This window comes from Mesitornis unicolor, unplaced genomic scaffold, assembly GCF_000695765.1.
Source record: "Mesitornis unicolor isolate BGI_N332 unplaced genomic scaffold, ASM69576v1 scaffold39817, whole genome shotgun sequence".
NCBI lineage: Eukaryota > Metazoa > Chordata > Aves > Mesitornithiformes > Mesitornithidae > Mesitornis > Mesitornis unicolor.
Genome location: NW_010196485.1, coordinates 8,086 through 14,411, shown reverse-complemented (window position 1 = coordinate 14,411; position 6,326 = coordinate 8,086).

Below are 6,326 nucleotides of genomic sequence, written 5' to 3'. Positions count from 1 at the left end.
TGTCTCTATACTTGGCACACGCCTACATCAACTGAACCCCGTAAAAATGAGTGGGATTTATGTACTCCAGGCAGAGCAGAACAGGGGCATGCAATTTAACAAAGATTTAACAGCAAGTGATGTTCTTTCAAGTTCAACAGCACTTTGTCACTGAATTGCATAAGGACTACTTGGAAAACAATGAAAAATAGTTCATTTCTATTAAAAAACAAAATCTATAAACAAAGTAAAAGGCAAGAATGTGGTTTAGAATGAACAATGTCAAAATATATGGAGGTGGTTACTTCTAAAAATATCTGAGTACTGAATCTCCACGGTGCTGTGGAGTACAGCTAAAGATGCTGGTGATGGGCTAGGAGCTCTTTGAGCGACCCCTCCTCCCCCCAGCTCTGCTCATAAATATCAGCTTTCAGTGCTTGTGAATATTTTAAGCCTCAAAGACAAAAATGAGATCAGCATGAAAAGCTTCAACTGGCAGTTTCTCACTTTCCTCTTTTTTCTCTGTAAGAAATCTTACTAAAGGGTCATTTATGAACAGCTGTCTCCAACAGAGCGGTTGAAGAGCAGGCTTGAAAGTCTTAACGTTAAGTTCTTAGAAACAATTGGCATTATTATTATTATTAATATTATGTTGATTGCTCCTGAATTGTTGCTTTGACTCTTATTAAAATCTTTCCCAAACCTCCATCACCAGGACTACTACACTGTGGAGCTGATGGAAAACTGTCCCCAGCAAACTGGGGAAAATGCTGAAACTCATTAGCTTTCAGAAAACTGGGGCTTTATATATAAGAATGGCTCACTTAGAGAAGTGAGCTTCTTTAATAAGAGCTTTTTTAAAGCCCTTTCACATTCCTTGCATAAAAGGCATAATAATAATATTAAGGTGATACATATGAAATACTATCATTGACCATATTGAGCTATAAGACCTATGAAACACACAACTCATGGGCCTTTGATCTTTGCCCAGTACCGATGTATCCCACCAACACTGACTGGAGTTTTGATGAGCTCACCTCTTTGGAAAGTCAAATCACAAAACATATACAAAGTATGGGCTTGCAACCCTTGTGCTCAGTACCAAAATATTAACCAAATTCAAGACACAACTGGATGTTGAAGTCCCATACCATTTTTACTAACATTTGGCAAAATTAGAACTGGATGGATTTGTTCACTCAAGATGCATTGGCTATCTGTGTACTCATTGCTATAGCTTAAGATGCAGTAGGTGCTTAAATTAAGGGAAAAAAATGCCCCGTTGTTTCCTTCTCATAATATGATAGTTTAAAATGCAGCCCGTGTACAACAAATTAGTATCAACAGATGTTTGCTCCCTGGGTCACAGGATTAGAGATTAAGTAAACTCTCTTTCAATCAGCATTTTTTGTCTGTATTACTTTGTTACCATTCAATGGGCAGTATTCAACTCTTAATATTCCCATCAAGGATTTTCAGACTCCAAGCTCATGAGGCAATCAAGTGAAATACTTTGTGCTGGTGTATCATTTCCATGGCTCTTTCTACAAGCAGAAATCTCTCCTCAGCAAGGAGTGTAAAACCAAAAGCATTTACACCTAGCATAAAAAAAAGATTTAATTGCATATTTGAAAGTGCCTGAAGATGTCTTAGTTAAAATAAAACAGGTGGGAGCTGCTGAATTAGAATCTGAAATCTGAAGTACTGTCAAAGTGTCACAGGTGGCTATTTAGGGAGGTAGTTTGGTCTTTAGAAAACTTAAGACAAAATAGGCTGGCATTCAAATTTACACTTTCCAAGAGTTTGAAGTAGGGATGCAGCCAAGGATTTTGCTTTCAGCTCATGCCCAGGGCCAAAATTAGTGGAAAATCATTGCAGTGTAGTGTCGGATACAGCAAATCCAGGCCCTTTCCTATCTTCTAAAAAGAAAAACTCTTCTGAATCCATTCTCTTGTTCTAATTTTAAGGCCTTAAACTCTGAAAAAATGGGCAGATCTTTTGCCTCTGAAATGCAGACACCTGCACACCTAGCAGACGACAGCAGAACACTTACTAACTCTTCTTCCCCTCAGAGTTCAGTTTCCGAAGGCCTTTTGACTTCTCCCTCTGTTTGACTTCACAATAGAAAGGTTTTCAGCAGTTCCTTCCCTGAAATGTAGTGTATAGGAAGAAGCCCACAAGAGCTTTCCAGTGTCTGGCAACAAGTTCTTCCCAATTTCAGGTGTGAAAAGCACAGTTTGGAATGGGGAACGGCCTGCTCCTCTTGCATTTGCTGCTGTGCTGTAATAAGCACGTGTTGGTCACACAGCCCTGGCTCTGTCAGGGATTAAAAGCCCTTGGGGTTTTGAAAGCTTTCCTAAGGAGCTAAGTCCAAGTGCCCTGAAAGCAAGGGATTTCAGACAATTTAAATTTGGCTGCTTCTCTGCTGTGACCTGTTCAGTTGCAGTCTGCTTGTGGCCAGCCTCCCATCCCTGATGAACTGTGCACAGCTCGGGACAACTGCAGAAAAGCAGTGGTTATCAGAAATAAGGTTATTGTAGTCTGCTGAGAAACTTGCTGACTGCATCAGGGAATTAATCAAAACAGTTGAGAGCCTGAAGGTCACCATCAGACTGGTATACCTTAATCAAATTTAGTTGATTTTCTCATCTTATTGCTCTTTTTCCACTAAAATTGATCAGCATGTACAAAGCATCTTCCACCACAAGGACAGGCAGGTGACTTCCAAGGCATTTGTGTGGATCTGGAGTACTGCTCCTGAAAAATGTTTTCCCCTACAGGACTGGGACCACTCAAAATTGTGATGTGATGGCCTCTGTTACGAATGTCTACCTGAGAAAGGGGACTGTGTGCTTAGAAGTGTGCTACTACTGTTATTTTTTTTCCCCAAGTATGTTACTGTCTCTCTACATGCTCTGCTTCACCTGAGCTCCTTCTTCGTATCCCAAGGCAGACTTTACAGAAAGGCACAACTACAAAGATCCTGGAGCCAGCAGAAGGAACATGAGTAACATATAAACTGCTGTAAAATAAAAGCATTATCCTGGATGACCATGGGAATGACTAATGTCTAGTCTAAACCCCTACTAACCTCCATGCCAACAAATAAACCTTCTTAGATATATTTCATTTTCTTCCCATCCCTCCTAGACTTCATGGTAGTCTATGAGTATTAAGCCTTTAGATCTAAATACTAACACTTCTCATGTGCCAAATCCTTTCAAGGAATTTCAGTTTGTTTTGCTATCATTTTTTAAATGATAGAGAAGTGCTCACAGATCCCCATTCTAAAATTACAATGAAGTAACCGCTAGGATGAGTTATATCTCAGTTTTAAATAATGCTGTTTAGTGTTGATTTGATGGGTCTGTAGACAGTGGTACCTTGCACACAAAGGGAAAATCCCCTATTTAATCTTTACATTGACTCAGGTGCAAAACAAAAAACGTTGGATCTAGAGGACCCATGTCTCTTAACGTACATTTAGTCCTCAAGCTCTCTGCTGTGGCTGCCAATAAGTACTCCAGCCCCTGCCAACTGTAGCCATAGTTATGCGATTTGGACAGGAATTTCTCCACTAGAATCTGGATAAAGCCCAATAGCTCATTTCACACCGGCCCGCAGCCATCAGATGGTAATGACTTTTGGGCACTACTCTGATTCAACAAGTCCGGTAATGTAGGAGGCGAAAAGCTCTGTATTCTGTTACTCTGTATTCTCTAGTCCAAATCTTAAGCCATCCTGTTCCCAGAGGATGAATAATTAGCAAAAGTTGTCTAAACAGACTGATTTCTGTGCCACAGACATGTGATTTACATGTGATTTTACATACTGTGAAAAAGCACATCTTCCACGACCTTGCATGGGTTTGTCAAAAGTCGGACTTGCTCCTTCCCAAAACAGATGCTAAGGGCCACAAACATATAAAAAAAAATATACAAGCGCTGTGCTCACTCTTCTTTCTACATAGTGTATTTGAAGCCTTAAACCAATGCAGCCCCATACATTCACATTTTCCTAGGTCAGTAAGAACAGTGTTTGGCTGGCAACAGCACCCACTTACAGGGAGCGATGTTTACTGTTTCAGAGGAGGTACACTGAGGAAGCTTTGCATATGACTTGAGAGGACTGCTTTGGATGGGAAATTAAGTATACTCACACAAAGTATCTGAATAATAAAGAAAACCCCACCTAAACCTCAAAATCTAATTTAGATCAGAAGGTAGTAAGAAAATCAGTCAACTTGCTGAAACTGTTGGATGGAAATTTTAAACCACAAGGTTACTTCTATGCGCTGCTCTAGCCTATAGTTAGTGTGCTTCTCCTCAAATTACACTTTTATTAAAATACAAGACAATCATACAACACCCTGCTAGAGTTTCCTATGCTACATCATAAACTACAGCCTGATGACTTCCCACCAGGCCAGGGTTATACCATTGACATGATTGTTTTAGTAGAAAGGGAAATAACTAACTGTTAACTCACTGTACTTTACAGTCATCAGATAAAAGAATTTCCATGGGATATTTTCTGGCAAATAGTCAGCAATGAAAACACGCCACAGTTAAAGAAGCTGAAAGAAATTAGACCTCTTAACTCAGCCTGACCTACGGTGTAAAATAGTCAAGAGGTAACAGTAACATACTTCTCATTGGTGATAATCATGTAACAGAGAAGGAAAAATGGACCATGGCAGCTTCCCTTTGCTGGGTATTTGAGACTGCCAGAAAACCCAAGGAGAGGTCAGATGCTGAGACTTGCGCGTTTTTGATCCAAAACCACAGTAAACAAAATCTGGCATAACACCACAAGAGAAACGAAAACAATGTGTTTTTTTCAGTGCATGACCATATAACACTATTGATCCACCGTTATAAATCGGCATGCTAAAAAAATTGTAGCATTGTTAGGCTTATCATGTACAATTTGGTTAATTTCCCACCTATGATGGATTTCCTGTACACCAAAGTATGCAGAACCTACACATTGCTCCTTCTCAGCTGTACATTTCAAAACTTGGGGTGATTTTACTTCTACTCATGATGCAAATAAATAAGGGTTACAATCTGATGCAATTTTAAACTATCTGTCAATGTTGATCTTTAAAAAACTGTTTCTCTCTGTATTCACAGAATTGCTACCGAGTGTATATATATATATAATACATATATATATGTAATATATACTGATTACTTTTAATAATGTATTTATTTTTCAGAAATTGTTTTTGCATTTAGTTTGAAAAGGATAAGCACCCTTTTCCCACAAAGTCTGTTTAAACCATCTTAATCACACATGACGTTATTAGCTAAATTAGTGAAGTTCAGCATGGAATATAATAATCTGTGGCAAAGCTACTGAGACAAAACCCTTCAAATTAAATACTCATACCATACTACTCACAAATTAAAAATACAAAGGTTTCTTTGGTGTCGCAGCCCATGGAAAATGCACATGTAATTTGCTGTCCACCTTTACATCACAGTTTGATTGAGTGCTACTTTTTCCTGGTTTCCTCTCATTTTTGCAATCCACAGTTAAATCTTTTTCATATTTTTCATTTGGAAGAAAATGAGAATTGGTTGGCACATTTTCCATAGCCTGAGATACCGTACCAAAAGAACAGAAAAAACAGCATAATAGAAAGACTTCTTTACCATTTCCAAGGAAAGTACATGCAAAGTGTTTTAGCCTGATGGCTTGGATTCAGTAAGGACTACCCCTACCCAATGTAATTCCCCATTAATAAAGACTTTCCACGGCTCATGCATGTATGAGGATAACAGTTAATGAAACTGGAACAGTGAGATATAAATATTTCAGGAATACTAAGGTGAGATTCAAGGTCTGATCTGAGAATGACTCACTTCTGAATTCAGCCCCAAAAGGCGTTTTAGTCATAAGAGAGCATCACTTGAAAAAAAAAAAACAACCAACAGAGGAGATGCAGGTGCCGCTCGATCAGGCATCTTCTGATCTACCCAGATTGTCAGTATTTGGGTAGGTACCACAGAATAATTTTAAAGGGTTATCTACTGAATAGATACAGTGTACAAAGGCACATTAAAGGATAGTATCATATCTTCATCAAACTTGTAATATTCCCTACCACAGCAAACAAAATTAACTATTTCAGTGAAACTGCTGAAGCAGTTTCTTTGAAAGAAAGAGGTTATTCTTATCTCTCATCACTTTTATGTGCCTGAGCTTTTTCATCTGTTCCTCAACAACATCTTGGAAAAATGTCTAGCTAAAATGTAATCAAAATCTGTGAAACTATGCCAGCCAAGGCTTAGTTGCAAAACCCCAACTCCCATCTATGAGCATCACCTGACCAAAAC